Consider the following 20589-nt stretch of genomic DNA (forward strand, 5'->3'; position numbering starts at 1 on the left):
CTCCTGGGCCGACCCGCTCCACGCGCGGGGACGCTGCGCCTGGAAGCCTGTCTGTCCTCCGGGAGAGGAAAATGCATTTGCATGGTAGTATCCTAGAGTTTTAGAGCTGAAGGAACTTTATTGGATTTTTATAGAATATGCAATAAACAGGGAACTGCATTATTTCAATGAGAAGGAAAAGCAGGCCAGGGGTTCTGGGCCACGAGGGCTGGAATATAGGCCCCTCTGACCACACGGTGCAAAGCTGTGGGTGGCCGTCTGCGGACGGGCCAGGAGATGACGCTTCCCGCCGGGCACGGGCAGGAAGCCAGCCGGTGTCTGCCATGCCCTGCAGAAGACATCGTAGAGCAGAAACTGATATGGGACACGAGTGCGGTCAACGTAGACGATCAGTTCGGCAAAGAAAACCCGCTCCGGGTGTTCGGATCTGTGCGGCGTCAGGTGCGATAAGACGCGTCCTTCAGTGACTGCGGCCTCAAGCTCGTGCGGCCGGAGGGGACCGCGGCCTTCGCGAACCCATCGTCTCAGCCTCAGGAAGACGAGCTACCAGAAGCCAAAGTTATTTGCATAACCAGGAAGAAGAGGGTCAGAGGGGAACCCCTTCGGCTGAGCGTTTCGTGTCCAGCGGGCGGAGAGGAAGTGAATAATGAGACAGTAGGTCTCATTTATAGCCGAGGCTACTGCCTGTCCACGGGGTTCTCTGCCTGTTTCTGAGGCCTTCGTCGTAGTCATGTGTCCCGTGAACAAACTAGAGAAAACGCTATCAAATCCGATTTCCTGCGTGAAAGGGTGTGTGTGTGTGCCAAGTCCGAAAAAGTCAACGTAGGTAAAGAGACGGAGGATGCTGCTCTCATGGAAATCTCTGAAGTCTTTCCGATCCTTCCGCTCCGAAGCCAGAAGCCTATCCGGGGAACAGGTGCATCGTAGGTTTTCAGAAACGTTCCAAGACCCTGTGCCTACCGAGACACCTGACACGCGGGATGTTCCTCTGCTTGAGACAAGGCACAAGCCTCCACGGAGAGGTCTTCCTCCTCGGCCGTGCAACACAGCTCCTTTCTTGTGGCATGCCTGAGAGCTGGCCTCCCCCGTTTGCTTGTGGGGAGGGGGATGCTGTCTTCAGCACAGGGCTCCTGGCCAGCTGGCCAGCTGTTATCAGCGGCCAGAACCTTGGGCCAGGGCGTGAGTTGGGCGGGGCGTGTGGGAAATCTGCAGCCCGTGGGAGCTGCTTGGCCGGGTCTGCTTCCCCCACGTTCCCGTAGCTCTCCAGACGCCCGTGATGCGTTCTGACCGTTGCAGGAGAGCCTGTGCGCTCTCACCCTGGCCTTCGCACTAGTCTGTAGAGCCGTGGCGTCCCACGGAGCCGCCCATCTCTCATCGTTTCCTAGAAATGCAGGAGTCTGTTTCAGCACCTCGCACAATAGAGAATTCTTCCCCCGTGGCAAAGAGGTCTTTTCAAAACTCTAGATCGATGGTCCTAGAATGCTCGAAACCAGCTTGAGGGGCCCCAACAGGTCACTCTGTCCCAGAGCCGGGTCTCAGGACCGTGGAATGCTGCGTTAGCCATTCATTCTTGCAGTGGGAACTGTTTCCAGTCAACCGCTCGTCCCGTGATGCTTCCTTTATTCAGCTCTATGGAGGTATAGTTGACAAGTGGAATTATAATATGCCAGAGGTGTACAATGTGCTGGTTTGATATACACGCACGGTACGGAAGATTCACGATCGGGGTAATTAACACACCCATCACCTCACACATTTACCTTCCTCTCCTTTGGCACGAACACTTAAGTTGTATTCTTCCGGCAAAGTGTAATCAGACAGGACAATGTTATGAGCGAGTCTCCATGTTCTACATTAGCTCCTCTGACCTTACGCATCTGGTAATGGAAAGTTCGTACCAACTTTTTATTTTACCAACTTCCCGCCAGGCCCCCAACCCCGGCCCCTGGCCACCACCGCTCTGCTCTGATTCTACGAGTTTGAGTCTTTCAGACCCGAATACAAGTGGTAGCACGCAGTGTCTTGTCCTTCCTACCCCAGGGAACCCACTCATTAAAAGCAATCCCTACCAAAACGCCGATGGCATTTTTCACAGAAACAGAAAAAACAATCAGCATGTGTATGAAACCACCAATGACCCCAGAGAGCCGAAGCAGTCTTGAAGAAGAACGAGGCTGGGGGCATCACGCCCCCGATTCAAGCTCTAGGACAGAGCTGCAGTGACCAAAATAGTACGGCATTGACAGAAGAACGGACATGCAGATCGAGGGAACAGAACCCGAAGCCCAGACATAAACCTGCGCGTGTGCGGCCCATGGATTTATGAACACAGGATCACGCAGTGGGGAAGGACATTCTCGTCAGTGAATGGTGCCGGGAAAGCTGGCCGGCCGCGTGCATCACCGTGACCTTACGCCACACACAGCTGTGTATGTAGACATCAAAATGGATTCAATGGTCTTAACAATTACTAATCTAGAGGATTTTAGGTTATAAAAGTTGTTTGAAATTTTAAAGTCCTAGGGAAAAAAATCACAGAAGTGTACCTGATAGGGTGTTCTAATGTCCAGGGGAGGTGGAGGCCACTGGGGGACTCAGTCGGTTAAGCGTCTGAGCCTTGGTTTCTGCTCAGGTCTTCATCTCAAGGTCGTACGGCCGCGTGCATCACCGTGACCTTACGCCACACACAGCTGTGTATGTAGACATCAAAATGGATTCAATGGTCTTAACAATTACTAATCTAGAGGATTAGTAAGATCGAGCCCCGCACCGGGCCCTGCTGCTGAGCCTGGAGCCCGCTTACCCGTCCCGTCCCTGCCCCACTAAACAAATAAAAACGAAATAACTAAACCGTGAAGTCTGCGGAGGGAGGCAGGGAAGAGTGGGGGCCGCACATTCGGGAGACAGAGGGGCTTCGAGGACAACCCTGGGAAACTCCTTAGCCAGACGGTCACCGGGTGGGAACAGACGTGTCTCTGGTGCGTCCAGACTTTGGTGCCCTCTTCCTTCCAGGAGCCAGAGCAGGGGGGCAGAGCAGACGCCGCTGACCGTTGTTTGAATCCCCAAACGGCCCTGGAGCAAATAGCAGTGCCCCTTGGAGAGCAGAGGGGGGACGGTAGTCACTCAATGAACACCCTGTCCTTGGGCATGCACTGTGCTGGGCGTGGGGGTGGGGCAGGGCCTCTAGCCTGGCAGAGTGACCTGCACAGCCGTCCCTGGGCATGGCCCTGCACCCCTGAAGGACCAGGGGCTTCGTGGCTGCAAGCCTAGGGCTGCCTTAGGACGACCACCAAGCTTCCTACTGGAAGTGCTGCGGACCTAGAGAGTCAGCGCTGGTCCTTCTCGCACCCTGAGGACGAAGAACAGATCCGTGGTGATTCCTGTGTTAGAGGACACTTCTCTGTGCTTGGCTGCCCGGCCTCTGCACGCTTTGCCCTCAGCTGGGGACTCTTGGGTTCCTGCCAGGCATCACCTGTCACCCTCCGCATCTCTACCCTGGCTTCAGACGGAAGCCCTGGAGTCACTGCAGGGACTGACCGGCCGCAGTTAGCCTATCGGTGGCAGGGCTGGGACGTGAACCTCGTCCCCAGACTCCGCGCAGCTCCTGTGTTTTATTGCCCCAAGCCGACCGCTGGTACAGTGAATGGGAAAGCTCTTTTATGGGCATCTTCGAGAAGGTTTGGGGAAAACCTGGGAAAGCAACAAAGCACTTTTTTTTAGTCATCGAGGACATTCCTTTAATGTGACGAAATGGGTCTATCTCAGCCCCAAACTGGGACCGTGCTTAGTGGTAAGGGGCTGCAAGGTACTCACTGAGGAGGCACGAGAGGAGACCCGTGAGGACGCCCTTGCACACCGTCGTGCCGAGCTGTGCGCCGCAGAACCACGAGCACAACGGAAATGAGGCGCGGACAACTTGCTGCTGTCTGTCGGCTGTAGGATTGCGTAACCGGGTCATCCAAGACCAAACCCGAATCTAAGACCAAGTGATTAAAAGAATTCAGCAAGGTGTCAGCATTCAAAATAATCGAGCAACAGTCAGTAGCTTTCACGTACCAAACACGGAAAAGAACGGGTCGGAAGAAATCCGTCGCCAGCACAAGACTAAAGATAACTAGAAATAAATGTAGCGAGAGACAGTTACAGTATCTGTACAAGGGAGGCTTTCGGATACTCCCGAGGGTATGAATGACACTTCGACAAATAAAGAGCTGTCCGGTGGTCTTGGCTGGGGAGACAGCACGAGGTCGCCCCTGCCCGGGTCTCCCCCACACCAGCTCCCGAGGCTCACCGTCCGGCTCTGTTCCACGGGTCTGGTACATGCGCCCCTCATCTTCTCAGAGGTGTTGACCCGAGAGTGGCTCCTAACCCACCTTCTGCAAGCAAACCCTCGACACTGTCATCCTGGGAATCCACAGCATCGCAAGCTGCCTCTCCTCCTCCCTAACCCAGGGTGGGAAGCTTTAGGTCATCCCGACAGTCATCGTGATCTAATGTTGAGATTGGGCTGACGAAGGAAGGGAGGCAGGGTTTACCCTTCCAGGAATAAAGTCTTTACGATGAGAGCAAGAGAACATCAGAGAAAATCCAGGAGCAGACCCACGTTCCCACAGAAACAGCGACCACTCCGGCTCGTGGGAAAAATAGATTGTGCACGAGTTACCCTGTGACGCGTGAGAACTCGCCTCCCCAAATTAGTGTCTTACAACCGCCGCAGCGATTATAGTCTCACGGTTTCAGCAGGTCAGGGATTCCGCAGTGACTATGCCGGGTGGTTCTGGGGCCTCCCATTGGGGGGTCCGTCCCGCTCTGGGGACGGGGCTGAGGTCCTGCGGGTGCAGTGCGTGTTCGGACATGTGCTGAGCGGCCAGAAGCCTCAGTTCCCCACCCGGGATGCTGTGTCCGTGCAGCGTGGTGCTGGCCCCCGCCCGGGCACCCAATCACGCGGGGCAGATGCCGCCGTCTCCTGCGACCATCACTTCTGTGTCTCTCTGCTAGTCCAAGGGGAGACGCTGAGTCTGGCCCACAGCCACAGGGAGAGCAGGTGGCTGCCCCTTTCAAGGGAGGAGGGTCCTTTCAAATATGGAGCTACTTTCAAACAACCGAGCGGGAACGTAGGCAGACGACTGTGGAACAGCGACGCTGGGTTGACGTCTCACACCTGACTCTAGGATAAGTTCCAGAAGGACTAAAAACTTAAATGCAAGAATGAAACCCACAAGGAGGAGGGAGTCAGCAGCGGGTTTCGTCCAGCCTGGAGCTGAAAAGGCCGAAGTGCACAAACCCAGGAGCCATAAAACAAAAATGAATAAATCTGACGCATATGGCCCTTTGGCCATCCAGAAATTCCTTTCTTTCTCTTTGGTCCAAAGAGACATAAAATGGGAGAAAACGCTTTCTGGTAACTTCCCAGACAAAGGGTTAATTTTCCCAATAGGTAGGGCGTCTGCTTGCGGGTACAGATAAAGACGCATGACTCCACGGGAGAGAGGAGAAAGCACAAGGAGAATTCACAGTGAAGGACATAAAAGGGCACTTAGCCGACAGCAAGAAGTGCCAAAAGAACTATTTGGAGATGACCTTTTCCACCTTTCGCTCTGGCCCCACTGGTGAAAGCGGGTGGGGGGGTCCTATCCCCGGCCCCCACTCCTGTCCCCGCACTCTGCAGGATGGCACTCTGGCGCGGTTACGGTGCTTCAGCCCAAGAATGCGGGTTGTTTATTGTCATATAAATGTCCAGCAGTGGAATAGAGAGTGTAGTCTAGAATTCCACGCGTGCGCACACGCGCACACACACACACACACACACACAGGTGAATTCTTCATGCGTTCACGAGGAGAGAGCACCAGTGCTCACTAAGAGCAGGAAAGAAAGACGTGCCGGGTATAAACCGACCGTTTCTGGCGTGCGGTAGGCAAGGATGCGGCTGACGGACGGACGAGTGAGCGTGGCCCTTGGGCGGCGCTCGTTTTCAAGGTGAGGACGATGCGGAAACTGCTCCATACGAACACTTTCCCTGCGCGGGAGCTCCTCGGGCTGAGAGCTGGGGAGGGGTGAACGGGAGAAGGACGTGGTCTGCGGAGACTCGCGTGTCGTGAAGAGATCAAACCCCCGAACTACAGAAACAAGCCAGCATTCGCCTGACGTGTCTCTGTCTGGAGTCCTGAGTCTGAAGGTCAAGGCCTGAAGACTACGAAGTTTTTAAGCCAATTAGGACCAAGTCTGTAAGCGATTTCTGCGGGAAGAAAGGGAGCCGGGGGGCGGGAGTCCCTGCGCCGCCCGCATACGCAGGCTTCGCTCGGGCCGGGGCGACCCTCTGGCTGGCTCCTCTGACTCGCTTTGTTGTACGTCCTGCAGAAAGCAATCTGGAGGTCCATCATCTTCGGGAAAGCTCACGCTGATTTTCCCAGAACCCAAAGTTCGCAGGAGAGGCTCCAATGGTCTCAGCTCCTCACTCCAAAACGCCATTGCAGAGGCTCTGCATTCCCTGCGGGGCCATTCTGGGGCGGATCTCCCCTTGTTCCCTTGAGCAGGGGAGCCACGGGGGCCGGTCTGTGCCTGGTCAACCTGTGGTCCACTGTCACTGTCTCTCTCTCGCTCTGTCCCTAGGTCTTAACAGTCGGTGATCACAGACCTCGTCACCTCCGGCACATGCTCCTACCAGGGCAGACGGAGGGAGGGAGGAAAGTCAGTCTCGGGATGTGGCGACACAAGAGCACTCAGTGCGGCACGCTTGTGATCATAGAAATAGTAGAGGAACGTTCAGATTTACCAGGGAATCCGATAAAACAGAATACTCGGTGCGATGAGAGGCGGTGAAGCCGTCATACTGCGTGCGCACGCGCGCGTGTGTGTGTTACAGAAAAGGAGGGAGACGAGGTATTTCTAAGGAACGACCTTTCTGAGCCCTTAGAGCGTAGCACTGTTTTTAGGTACTTAGTCGTGTTTGTGTAGGTCCATATACCTTAGAAGCTTACAAAGCAAGCCGTGAATGGAGCTTCTATCCATGTGTTGGGGTTACAGGTGTGACTTCGCTTTTAACTTCTGAAATCATTTCCGGCACGCTTGCAGCGAATGTCGTTTATAACCAGAAACAGGTGTTTGTGATTGCCGGCGTGGAGCTGGGGACAAGCTCGCTTGCACGGGGCGGAACACTTCCCCGTGTATTTAAAATAGACCCACCTAGCAGCGATCTTCTGCCCCATAATGACCAAAAGAAGCCAACGTTCCTCTCAGAAGTCTGTCTGGAAAAGCTGTCCTTTTTCCGGATGATTCCCCCCCCCCATGCCTTACTACAGTGAAAAGGGCTTGTGGAGGAACGTCCAACAAAGCGTGTCTTACCATCTTTCGCGGGGGCTGACCCGCACAAGGCGCGTGCGGCTCCCCTCTGCCCACTTCGGGTTCAGGGACTTCCAGGGTTGGTGGGAGGAGGACTTTCCGCTGCGCCTCCTTCCCTGTGCAGCCCTGTTGATGAGACGCTCCTGCGTGTGATGGATTATTAACGGAAGAAGCTGCGAGACCATGAATAGTCAAGGGGACACATCTGGCTTCCCCGATGCTTGATGTAGGGCAGAAAACGTACGTTTACTGCGTAGAACACCTTGTCAACCCCAAACGTCTTCTTGCCCGGACCCTAGCTCTACAAGAGGAAGAAAGAATCTTCTGACACGTCCCACAGAGTCCAGGCGGGACACGCGTGTGTGACCGTCCCCGCATGGTTTTGCCTGGATAAACCCGGGTTCGAGAACAGGTCCCGCCGCTCCCTTAGTGGATCCGAGGCCGTTGGCAGGTTCGGGTGGGGAAGACTCCCCAAGACGCTTCTATTCGGCAGGAAAGTGGTCTTTAAGATACCAGGAGAGAGAGGGAAGAGGCAGCAGTTGGAGACATCTGGGTGTGGGCGTTGGGGGAGGCTGGGGGGCCCCACTCTGGCTTCGACAAGGCACTTCCTCCCTGTTTTCCACCCTAGAAAGATAATGAGCACGTCTCTGCTTGAACGCGCCCCTGTGGAAGCAAGGTGGAAGGAACAAGAGTGCCGGGGAGCAGGTGCTGCCATCTTATGGTCGCCTCCGCGTCCACCAAGTCCACCCCATGGGATGCCGGCGGCCCCAGTCATCGGCATCCGGCCTCCACCCCTGAGGACCCTTACACATGCAAGATTTCTTGAGCCAGACCTCTTGAGGGTGTGTTTCCTAAAACCGTAATCCCAAGGAATGTTGATAGATCCTAACGTGGACATACGCGTTCTTCTGCTTCCAAACCAGTCTAGGAGGCAGAGCGACCCAGCCTGCCAAGGGCTCTGGAAGGAGTATGGGAACCCAAGCGCTCTACCGAGAGCCTCCAGGAGTCGCTGTGGGAACGCCCCCCAGAGGACATTCGGCACGTCTGGAGGCTGTTCTTGCACAGGTCGCCGGCTGCTGGGGGCGGGGGCGTTGGGCTGACATCCGCTGGGGAGGGTTTAGGATGCCGCCAACATCCCATGTGTGGGGGACCAACCAGGAACAAGGCATGATCCGGCCCAACAGGTCAGCACTGCTGGTCTAGACATGTGACATCCCCTGCCCGGCCCGGCCCTCCCCGCTCTCTCGCAGGACGCACCCATGAAGGAAGGGTACAGGCGTGCGTGCTCTAACCTGACCAGAACACGCTAGCTGCGTGTCAGGCCCTGTAAAGGGTTCTTGTCCCCGCAGACCCCCCCCCGGGGCATGGCTCCCCTTTCCCTGGATTTGCCTCCAGGCTCCCACGTGTCGGCAAGCCTCTGTTGGGACACTGGTCGCCGGGCGGGCAGAGAGCTTTCTGAAGGAGGTGCCTCTGCTCCCTGCGTCTCACGTCCGGCGATGGCTCATCTCCAAACACCTGAGAGAGGACGGGCCTTGAAGCCTTCAGAGAAGGCCGAGCACTGGGCTCCACTTCGCCCCGAGAAATGCTAAAGCTGTTTTATTGTTTGTGGAACATGGAGTTGTTTTTTCTTCTTCTTCTTTTTAAGATTTCATTTGTCAGAGAGAGGGAGAGAGAGAGAGAACATACAAGCAGGGAGAGGGGCAGAGGGAGAGGGAGAAGCAGGATTTTGGCTGAGCAAGGAGCCCAACATGGGCCTCGATCCCAAGACTCCGAGATCATGACCTGAGCTGAAGGCAGACGTTTAACCGACTGAGCCACCCAGGCACTCCAAGAACTAATTTTTAACACCTCTTTTGTGTGGCCTTGTGTCAACGGTTTGGCCCCGTCTCGGGCTGAGAATAAGGACCGAGGTTAGGAACGTCTGACCGTGTGCACAGGAGAAGCTTCTTGCCGGTGCTAACTGGTAAGTCTTCCCGCTCGCAGCTGAATACGACTGTAAGACTATGAAAGCAGGAGCCTTAACCGCCGCCGTAAATAACACGTTAGATAAGCACCCGTCACATTCTTATTTGACTCTTTAGTGCGTGGACCCGTAGGGAGCCAAGGGAGCTGGTCAGGAAGGGTTTGAGGATGTGGGGTTGCACATGAGAGCGGGAATGCCAGCAGGGGACCCTAAAAACCGCTCCCCGCCTCCGGCGCTGAGCACACGAGCTGCCGGTGCTCTCACCGGCCCGAGCAACCGTCCGCCAAAGGCAGCCACAGAGGCGCCCGACGCCGCACACAGATGCTGGGGCCACGTGGGCATTTAATTGCATTTCAAATCCTCTTTCAGCGGCCAAGCCGCATCTACGATTCTGGAATCCAGCGACACAGGCTGGGAATGAGCCTGCCCGGGGCCTCAGCCAGCCCCTCCGTGAGACACCGAATCCTGACTCCATGCCCCACTGCTGTGACATCCCGGGGACATACGGAGATCGCGGTCCTTCTCTCCGACATCTGCAGGTCTCAGCCCAAGCTACAAGGTCATGTTGCCCGGAGGGCTCTGAAAAAAATACGGGCGCTCGGCCGTTCCTCTGTCTGGGTTCAGGGGCTCTTGAGTGCGGTTTCCTTTCATTAAGGTTAAAATTCACGACATATAAAGTAACCCTTGATGGTGAATAACCAGCAGCACCAACTAGAAGCAGTGCCTCATCCGCCTCCAGAACATCTCCTCTCCCCGCAAAACGCCCGCTCCCAGTACGTGGAAGATCCCCGTCTCCCCGCGCCCAGCCCCTGGCCACGATCTCCTTTCCGCTGGTTTGGCTTTCCCTGTCCTGCGCGTCTCCTATCCGTGCGGTTGCGAGGGGAACCCTGTGTCTCTCTCCTCACCGAGCGCCGTGTTCTCCGGGTCTGCCCACGTGGTAGCACGTCCCCGCTTCATTCCCTTCCGGGGGCGGCTGAGGTGAGCGGGTGTGTCCAGCAGGAGCTGGTCGTCCGTCTGTCCGCTCACGGACAGCTGGGTCGTTGCCTCAGGGCGTCGCGGAGAGCGTGGCTGTGGACAGTGGGTGACACGTATTTGCGTAAGTCCCTGTTTTCGATTCTGGAAGGCACATTCCCAGAAGTGGAATTGCCGGGTCGGGTTGGAATCTCATGGTTAACTCTTCGAGGAATGGCCACACCGTTTGCACAAGGATGGACCACTGTCCTTCCCTTCAGCGCCGGGCGGAGCTTCCCCTTTCTCCGCACCTTCGCCAGCGTTGGTTTTCGGCTTTGTTGTTGTGGTCGTGCCAGCCACCCCGGCACCGAGCGGGGGCCGACCAGCATCTTGTCGGGGCTTGATGTGCGCCCCCCCACTGACTCAGGAGGTTGGGAACGCTTCTGCGAGCCTGCTGGCCATTGGTACATCTTCTTGGATGTCCTCTGCCCATTTTTGAACTGGGTCGTTTGTCCTTTTTGCAGTTGAGGTGGAGGCGTCCTAGATCCGTTCTGCGTGCTTGGGAGCGGTGCGCCTCCCCTTCTCGAAGTTCCTTTTACTTTCTTGATCATATCTTTGATACACAGAAGTTTTCAGTTTTGATAACGTTTGATGGGTCCGTTTGTCTTTCATGGTCGGCGCTTTTGGTTCCGCATCTAAGAATCCATCATCACACCCGAGGTCACGGAGACGCACCCTGTGTTTCCCTCCGAGGGTGCACGGCTTCGGGTCTTACCTGTGGGCTGCTGACCCGTATCTAGTTTGTGTATGTGACGTGAGGGACAGCGCTGGCTCATTTTTGCACGTGGACGTCACATTGTCCCGGCAGCTTGGACATTGGTTCTTCCATAGCTGCTCCCGACGAGCTGATACAGCCAGAAGAAGGCGTCGCTGGCTCCCCCCACTGCCAGCCCAGTCCGCCCCCGCCGCTGGAGGGGTCTGACAGTGCGCCCCCCATGCCATGCCCACGCCTTGCAGGCCCTCCCCCATCAAGGAAGACCGTCTCTAGTCCAGGGTGGGAAAGTTCTGGGCTCAGCTTCTGTTCAAGACCACCCGTTCAAACTCCATTTCTCTGGGAGGCAGGCTTTTGGGAACCCTCTACGAAGACTTCGGGGCTCTCTCCGCTTCTAGCCTAAGCACATTTTGGGTTTCTGAGCCTGGGTTTGACCCAGGCTCCTGCTGGCCAAGAGGCTATTACTTACTGGACACCTGCTATGCTGGATGGACCCTGAAGCCAGGGCTCCTACCTGGTGGCATCATCGCTCTGTTCTCTGGGTACAGCCTCGGGCTGACCATCGGGATGGGCTGCCTCCAGTTACCTACAAGTAAGTTCCCCTTGGGGTCTGGGCTCCAAGCAGCAAAGAATTGACCTATCAGGAGATTTTTGGTGTTCTGGATCCGCAAGGAATTGAACAATGAGGACATTTTTGGTGCCAACCTGGTGTTTGTAGCTCCTGTCCACACTCTCATTTCAGGAGAACTAGTGAGGTAGGCATGGCCGGCGTTGGTTCCATTTTGCCGGAAGGAAGTGGGATTCTGACAGCGAGTTAGATGGGGCTCTAACCTGTGCTCCTCCTGCCTGGTGACCGGAGAGCCCTGGGGAGGCTCTGCATCCTGCGGGACAGCACCGAGCACCTGTAGGTACCTCTGACGGTGACCTCCGCTTCTGGGGCAGTGGCTCTACCCCCACACGCAGACAGAGACCCACCTGTCCCGTCTTGCAGCCGTGAGGCGCCATCGCTGACTGCCTCGTGCTCTCGCTACGCGTCACCTGCTGCTCCGACAACTAGGGACGAACACCGCCCGGGGCGGTCTGCCCGCTGGCCTCGGTGCCAATACGGTAAGTACAGGTTCTGCACCGTGTCCCGACTTCCTAACCCGGTGCCGTGTTCAGGGAGGGGCCGCGATTGTAATTATCCCGTGGTCATCTGCCTTCTCCGCGGGCTCCCTTACCCTAGGAAACCAGTCTATTTTTGCAAAAGAATAAAGGGCTTCTCTCACCGCTGGAGGGTGAATTGACAGTCTCAGTTACCCCTTTGGCCGTTCAGGACACAGTGACATTTCTGGGAGCGGCTGCTGAATCCTGAGGGAGCAATTAAAACTCCGGAGTGGCAGCCCCGGGAACTGAAGAGCCGGGCTGTTCTCTGAGGAGAAGGCGCCGTCCTGCGTCAGTGGCGGGAGGGAGGAAGCGTGAGCCCGAGTCCCGCCCGGTGGCCCAGCACGGGCTCGGTTCAGTAGCCTCTATGGAAAATGCTCTCCCTGGGAAGTGTGGTGCCTTTGTAAAGCTGCCAGCTCTGGGGCTTGGCCACTTTGGACAAACTTCTGTGGCGCTTGCCTTGCGGCCCCCATCCCTCGGTCCAGCCCTGCTTCCCTCGCTCCCCGGCGAGGTGGGATTCGGGACCCCGGGGACACCCAGACCCGCATCCCCACCCCGGAGTCTCCTTCCGGGCAGCACCACGCGGCACCCATCGCACGCCTTCCCTTGCGTGTGAAAAAGCAGACAAGACTCTTCCTCGCCCACAAGAACGTCCCTTCCCTCAGTGGTGCTGAAAAACTCGAAAAATCTGACTATCGGTGGGGGGTGGGGGAACGACCTGTGGGACAGTCACAGAGAAAACACCTGCTGGCGATCAGGCGCACGAGCCCGTTCTGCTTGGGTGACGAGTGAAGTGCCACGCACCGTTGAGAGGGAGGCCGAGGAACGCCATCGTGCGACGTCTAGGAATCATTAAAGCACAAAACCAGACCCTATGTCCGTGGAACATACCTGCTGATTAAACACGGCTGAGGCAGAAGTGCTCCAATATCAACCTTCACTCTGTGTGGGTGCGGCCAAACCCCCGTGGAGACAAGGACGCGCGCGTTACTATTATTCTTACGACGTGTTTGTTATTGTTCCGGCTTCAAGTCCCGGCACCTTACAGGTTCCGAAGCAGTAGGGCGGCCGCTCTGCCATCGGGCCCTATTTCTGCCCATGAAGGGGCTCCCATCTCCACAGAGGCTACCTTGGCTTCTTCCATGAGTCCGGCCCCCTGCGCACCCCCAGACCACCCCTGGGGAGCTGTCCTGGGACCCGGGACCCCCTGCCTCCAGTCTGCTCTGAGCTGGCTCGCAGAAGGCCACCTGCGGGCGGGTGGATGGGGAACAGGCAGGCGGGAGCGAGGTGTGGGTGTGCGGGGAGGCGGGGGGCCCAGAGGGGCTCTGCTTCCGTGTGGAGAGGGCCGTGAAGGCTGTCACCGGGCTGAGGTTGCCGGTCGAGCCATGGTCTCCCCGGAGGTGCTCACACCTATTACCTGCCCCCCAGCCATGCCAGGATCTGGAAAAGAAAGCGCATCCCCGAGCCTGCCTCTCGGATGGCAGCCCACGCCGCGCTCCGGCTGCAGGCCCCGGGGAGATGTGCTCATTGCTGCCCTGAATGAGTTGGGAGCGTGAGCCCACATTCGCAGGGCTCAGCGGGCAGCTGCCTCATCGGGGTCCAGTGACCGAGTGAGGCCAACCATCAGCGGGCCCAGAAACACGGGTCCCGCCCCTACAGCCGGCAGTCCAGTGGCTGTGCCGTGTGCCCACCTCTGCCGTGGACCTATGAGCCCAGGTCAGGGCAGCTGGCGTGTTGCTCAGTTCAGGAACCACTGGTCTCTCTGGGTTGTGGTTCCTGCCTTTCTCGCCCGCACCTTCTCCCCACAAACCTAGTCTACCTGGTTCCTGTCCGGCCCATGACGTTCAGCATCGCAGCAACGTCGAGCCACAGAGAAGCAGGTCTGAACACATTCCTCGACTAACCCTTCCTTCTGGAGTAAGGTGGGTGGCCTCAGGGGCAGAGGATGGAATGCCTCTTGAAGAGAAATAATTTGGGGATGCCTGGGTGGCTCAGTTGTTGGACATCTGCCTTCGGCTCAGGTTACGATCCCAGGGGCCTGCGATAGAGCCCCGCATCGGGCTCCCTGCTCGGTGGGGAGCCTGCGTCTCCCTGTGCCCCTCCCCCTGCTCTGTTCCCTCCCCTGCTGTCTCTCTCTCTGTCAAATAAATAAGTAAAATCTTTAAAAAAAGAGAGAGAAATAATTTTTATCACAATCTACTTGTCTAGAAATAAAAAGGACATAGGGCATGAGGGCTGTTTTACAGACATTGGACAAGGACCTTTTTGATTCTTAATAAAATCAAGCTGATTTTGAGAACAGGATTTTCATTGCACAGCCAGAGACTCTTCCCAAAGGAAAGGTCCCACCTCCACCCCAGAGTGAAATCCATTCTTTACCCCCAGCAATATTAAAAACAAATAAATAAGGCCCCCCCCAAAATAACTTCAATAATTCCAGGCAAAATAAGATCAAAGTATGTAATGATGTGAAATGTTGGGGTCTGGGAGCAAACGGTCAAGAGAGAATTCTTGCGACGTCTGCAGTGCAAAAAGCGTGGTCTTATTAGAGCACGGGACAGGACCCGTCGGCACAAAGGGCTGCACTGGGGTTGTGAACAGTGGCCAATTACACACGTGCAAGTTGGGAGGGGGTTGGGGACAGTGTAAGTCTCTAAGGAAGTTGGAAGCGAGGTTTTGAGGGCCCAAGGGGCTACCTGTTGTTAGGAAAGGGTCATTTACTGCTGTCCAGTAAAACCAAAGTCGTGAGACCTTCGGATGTGTGCCGGTGCCCACGTGCCCGGAGGATGATTGCATGGGAGGGGCGCAGAGATAAAGGAAGTTTCTAAAGGGATTTTTATTTATTTGGCACAGAGAGAGATCACAAGTAGGCAGAGAGGCAGGCAGAGGGCAAGGGGGAAGCAGGCTCCCTGCTGAGCCGAGAGCCCAATGTGGGGCTGGATCCCAGGACCCTGAGATCATGACCTGAGCTGAAGGCAGAGGCTTCAACCCACTGAGCCACCCAGGCGCCCTCTAAAGGGATTTTTACAGGATCCTGGAGGTCGGGCTAATGTCAAGCTAAGGTTGCCTTTTGCCTCTAGCAAAGTATTAATTTGGAGGCAGTTGGCTTCCTGGAGGACGGTCACTCTGCCTGTCTCAAGAACTTGCCAATGGGCTGAAAGCTGTAAGGAGATAACATTTTTTTCTTTTGCCTTTTTTCTCCACATCATATAACACAACTGTCACCTTCTCAAAAATGATTTTCTAAATGGAGAGCTGCTTTTCTGAGCTCCGGGGGGCCCATCCCTAATGTGGGGCAGGAAGAGCACGTTGAAGCTTCTCTGCTCTGCGCATGATCAAAGCTTCTATTACATAGAGAGGAAGGAACTGCAAAAATATTGGGCAATTTTCACTCCCACCAGCTGGGAATGAGGGTGCTCCTAGCCATTCTAGCACCGCAGGCGGCTCATTTTGGCCATTGTGTGAATTCTTAGACTTGCTGATTTTTTTCTTAATTGAAAGATTGATTGTTGGGGCACCTGGGGGACTCAGTGGGTTAAGCCTCTGCCTTAGGCTCAGGTCATGATCTCAGGGTCCTGGGATCGAGCCCCGCATCGGGCTCTCTGCTCAGCGGGGAGCCTGCTTCCCTTCCTCTCTCTCTCTGCCTGCCTCTCTGCCTGCTTGTGATCTCTCTCTGTCAAATAAATAAATAAGATCTTTAAAAAGAAAAGATAGTTGCTTTCATAATGTATTTGTTACAATCATTAGTGATATGTAACTTTTTTGAGCCGCTTACTTGGATTTCAGCTCAGTTTTCTATTCAGATGTTTCTCATGTGTAGACGTTCAACAAAGGCAGATGAGAACCGCGACAGTCTAATGTAAGTTATGTATCATTCAACAAGAAAAGAAGATTGTCGTGGATCAAAACTCCAACTCAGAAACTCAGAAGAGAATCAGAGCTGTGAAGGCGTGCCGTGGGGGCTCCTCGATCTCGGGGAAGAGAAGGAGAAGACAGAGTCGGTTCAGAAATGACAGCTGGGTCGTGAACGTGAGCAGCGGCCGGAAGCAAGAGCCCGAAGCACGAGGAGGAGCGTGACGGAGGCAGGAGGCGCCGAGGGGAAAGAGAAGACCCATCAGAGATTCCTGAAAGTCACAAGGAAGTTCAACGTGCAAAAAATGGAGCCACTAGAAAAACAAAACAATGGACTAGACTTTTTAGAACTTAGTTCAGGGGCGTCTTGCTGAGATGAAAGACGGACCGAATGCACACATGGAAAGGTCTGCTCTGTACCTGGGAAGAAGGGATGTGTCCACCTGGAAACGAAGCCAGGAAACCCCCTTGTCCTCCCGGTGGGAAGTCAGGTCCTGAATGCAGGAGAGTTAACCTCTGTAATAGGGAATTTTATGAGTCAACTGGGCCATGGTACCCAGATACTTAGTCAAACAATACTCTAGGTGTGAAGCTATCTTTAAAATGTGGTTGATACATCTGTCAGTGGACTTTGAGCAAAGCAGACTAACCTCCAGGATGCAGGTGGGCCTCGTCTAATCAGTGGATGGCCTTCGGAAAAGACTGCCATCCCCCAAGGAACGAGGACTCCCGCCAGCAGGGGGCCTTAAGCTCCAACTGCAACATGCACTCTTTCCTGCCTGCTGGCTGCCTCTACAGATTTTGAATTTGCAGGCTTCCATCATCACATGAACCAATTCCTTAAAATCTTTCTCTTTCTCCATACGAGCCCCCACACGCGTGTGTGCGCACACACACATCCCCCCCAGTGGTTTTGTTTCTAATTCTAACACTCAAAAAGGCATTAGAGGAATGTGGAAACCCCTCCTTTCTCATTGTCTTTTCAAAGCGGCTGTTTGAAGCTGAGCGGACCAATCCAGTGTCTCCTGACGGGCTTACCGTCCAGTCCTGGCAGATGGACACCCTTGCTGACCCGGGAGCGGTCTGTTTGCCTGGAGATGGATGAGAAGAAGGCGCATGAACGTATCCTTCAAAAAAGTCTACCAGTTACACCAGAATTTCAATTTTGAGTAAGTTAACCCTGGCTGTATGAGCTCAGGCTGGGAAAACGGCTCAGACTCGGAGCTTGTATGACAGGCAGTGACCTTCTCGCCGTTCTGAAGCTGGAAGTCCAAGATCAAGGTTCCAGCTGCGGTGGCCGCGCGTGCAAGTGGCCGGCCTCTGACTGTGTGCTTGCCTGAGCCCCGAGGGTGCACGGGGAGCGCGAACGAGCCCTCGGCGTCTCTTCTTGCAGGGACGCCAGTGGCATCGGGGGGGTCCACCCTCATCACCTCGCCCAACCCTGAGCCCCTCCCGGAGGCGCCGTCTCCAAACGCTCTCCCACGGCGGGCAGCCCTTCGGCGTAGGAGTTTGGTGGGCGGGACGCAGAAGTCACGGCGGCTGGAGGGTAGGGGTACAGATGGGACGGACCAAGGGGTGCACTTGGGGAACCCGGAGTTCGTCCTTCCCTGAAAGCAGCTCCGTGATCACTACAGAAAGGAGCTTTCAATTTGCTGTTGCAATACCAGAGATTAAGTGGGGCTTTTCTAAACATTTTTTATAAGTCCGTTTATCTTGTTTTAAAAAACCCGTACAGATGTGACAGGATCAGAAAGGGCGAGCCCGTGATGGTTGACACAGGGATCGCTCGGCTGGGGGTCCTGTTGCTCCTTCAGCCTCCGCGCGGGACCACCGGTTCACATACCAGATCCGTCAGCCACAGCGTCCGCTCTTGTGGGGACCTCGGCCAGCAGCTACGCCCCCCATTCCCGGAGAATGTGTTCGACGGTCCTGTGCTTTGAGCATAAACAGCCACTTGACGACGTACTGATTGTCGCCCTCGGATCTGCAAGGGGCCGGAGAGAAGAGGACAGGCTGGTCTCCAGCAGCAGCGAGGAGCTGGGGCAGCTCGTGTTCCCCGCACCAGGGCTGAAGGCGGCCTCCGTGCCGCTGCGAGCAACGCGCAGGGCAGCCCCGGGCAGCCAGCGCCGGTCCCTGGGCACCGGCCGGTCTGAGAGCCGCGCCCCAGTGCGTGCACAGGGGCAATGCCGTGCTCCCCACGGCCGTGCGGACTGAGGGCTCCTCGGGGGGACCCGCATTTCAGTGCCTCCAGCTCTGTCCCCTCCACTCTCTGCGGAACGGCCACAGCAGCTCCCCAGAATGTGCACTGGGAAGGAAGTGCGCTGGTAGCGCCGTTTACACTTTCAGAAACGCGATCGTCCTCCGAGGCGTTCTGCCGAGGCTTCTGAAGCGCCTACAGCTTTTATCACAATGATGGTTTTGTCTGGTTTTCTAATTAGCTGCTTCCGAGTCTTCCGAGGACCAAAGAAGGAAATATCGATTTCAGAGCAGACTTAACACCGCCGCGACAGCACAGGCATCGCGAGGACGGGACATGGCAAATGAAACATGTTCATTATTTCCTAACGTGGACGGTGCACACCAGGGAGAAAGGCCAGTTCAGCCGGCCGCTCCCTTCCAAGACATTGATGTCGGAAAGCGGCTTCATTTTGGATGTGCGGAGAGGACTTGCGCACCTTTCCGAGTGCTCCTGGCTCAGACAGGTCCCCACGGGGATTTTGGCCGAGGGGAGCTGAGGACAAATCTGTGTCTGCGAGGCCTTAAGATAACCAGCAGGCTTCCCTGTGTTGCGCTCTCTGGGAAGGGGAGGAGGAGGAGGAGGAGGGGCCCCTGCCCGCCCCCGCCCCCAGCGGTCCCTCGTTCCTGCCGGCAAGAGGCCTCCGGGGAGTGTGAGGGCTTGATGCAAGGGTCCCCGTGCTCAGTCGGCAGCCTGCGCGCAGGGCCGTTGGTCTTCCGTGCAGAAGGGCCACACCAAACCCGTCCCGGGACTAACTGCTGGCCAGAGGGGAGGGCCATCCTCCGGACCTCACATTCCCTTAATCGCCTCCACATCCGGTTATGCCCGGAGGGCTGGGGGTTAGGGCGTCACATACGCATTCTGGGGGGACACGACTCAGCCCACGACACCCCCAGAGAAGTTGGACGGCGGAGCCTGGAGACACTGTCCTGTGGAAAGCCGCCGCCCGCAGCACGTGCCCGTCTGGTCGGGGCTCGGGACGCTCTTCAGTCCTGTCGACAGAGACACCTGTTGGCCAGAGACAATGTCTCTGCACCCGAGAGGGGTCAGGAAAGAGTGTGCAGCTCTGAATGCAAAGGGCAGGACAGGACAGAGCGCCGGTGTGTGGCTGGGTGACCTCATGGTGGCCAGACGCGGGCCACCCACGAAGGATGTGGTCCTCGGAGCTGACCTGGCCCCCGTCACTCAGGGGCCGCTCAGGAGGGCGAGGACCCCAGCCCGGCGAACAGACAGAACTGAGCGTGAGACTGTGGGTCAGCGCTGGGCGGCCGGCGGAGTCACAGGGGACGAAATGCCCCCGACACGCCTACCTCGACCACCATTTGCATTTTGTAATATTTCCTACCTAGTGGTCGGCAGCCTTCGGGATTGAAATGGAAGCAAGATGATTCCTTTGTTGCCATTTGGTCCTTCTCGCGGATGGTGTTTCCCGCTCTGGGTGCTGTCTGTAGAGTGTTCCGCACCGGGAATATTTTAAGTGACTAAGTGACGTCTGGGAAGTGTGAGAGACATACGAACAGTCCCGTGCCTAACGCATCTCACAAGATAGTAATAACTGGGTAGGAGATTGAAATGGCTATTATGACAACGTATCTCTCCAACAAGGTGTGTCGAACCCAGGTTGGGGGTTGGGGTCCAGAAGTTACTAAAGCCACCAGACCGATGTGGCACGTTTTCTGAAAGCCTCACTTTACTGTAAAGTTCAAAGGAAATAACCATTTTCTTTAAAGAGAAGAAGGCAAACATTGAAATTATGGCATATAGTAAAGAATTTCACCTGCACTTTCAGAGAGAATAGACGTTCACCGTTTACCCTTGGTTCTGATGGCGCATCTCCAGGTTCTCTGCAGTGTTTGTGAGTGACTCTGTCCACTGCGGGCGCTAGCGGAATTCTGGAAGCTCTTCTTTATTACCGCACCAGCGTCGAATGGGACTCTGTCGTTGCAGGTAGTAGCAGGGAAGGTAACTCAACAATCTGTATTTTGAGATATTTATGGGTTTGGTACTTGAAGTGATAAATGCAGAAGGACAAAGAAATCTGAGAATGTTTCTGAGTAAATTCTTCTAGACCTGAGGTCTGTACTTAGCGATGTCAGTCACAACCTCACAAAAGATGTACAACACTTTCTCCTTCACTCACATTCTTGGAGAAAGACTTTGCAGTAAAGGGAAGACTAAGCTTCCAACCAAGCATACAAACGAACACAAATTTCCTATTTTTGAAATCTCCCATCCAAGTAGTAACCAGGCCCGACCCTGCTTAGCTTCCGAGATCAGACGAGATGGGGCGCGTTCAGGCTGGTATGGCCGTAGACTATATTTTGAAATCTCAA

General features: G+C 55.7%; 1 protein-coding gene and 1 long non-coding RNA gene across 4 annotated transcripts in view; one reads left to right on the forward strand and one right to left on the reverse strand.

Annotated features, from left to right (window-relative positions):
* Positions 1–20589, forward strand: part of LOC309845250 — a 65047-nt gene that overhangs the window by 11089 nt on the left and 33369 nt on the right. The window contains exon 3 of one of the 3 annotated variants that reach the window (XR_014301164.1): positions 17009–17099. The exons of the other annotated variants lie outside the window; for them this stretch is intronic. This is a non-coding gene — a long non-coding RNA (uncharacterized lncRNA). Of the gene's footprint in view, positions 1–17008; positions 17100–20589 lie in introns of those variants that run through there. 3 annotated transcript variants of the gene reach the window in all.
* The window catches only part of HTR5A (5-hydroxytryptamine receptor 5A), a 45801-nt gene that overhangs the window by 9264 nt on the left and 15948 nt on the right, over positions 1–20589 (reverse strand). The window lies entirely within an intron of this gene.

Source organism: Mustela nivalis (assembly GCF_964662115.1).
Source record: "Mustela nivalis genome assembly, chromosome: 12".
In the NCBI taxonomy this organism is placed as follows: Eukaryota; Metazoa; Chordata; class Mammalia; order Carnivora; family Mustelidae; genus Mustela; species Mustela nivalis.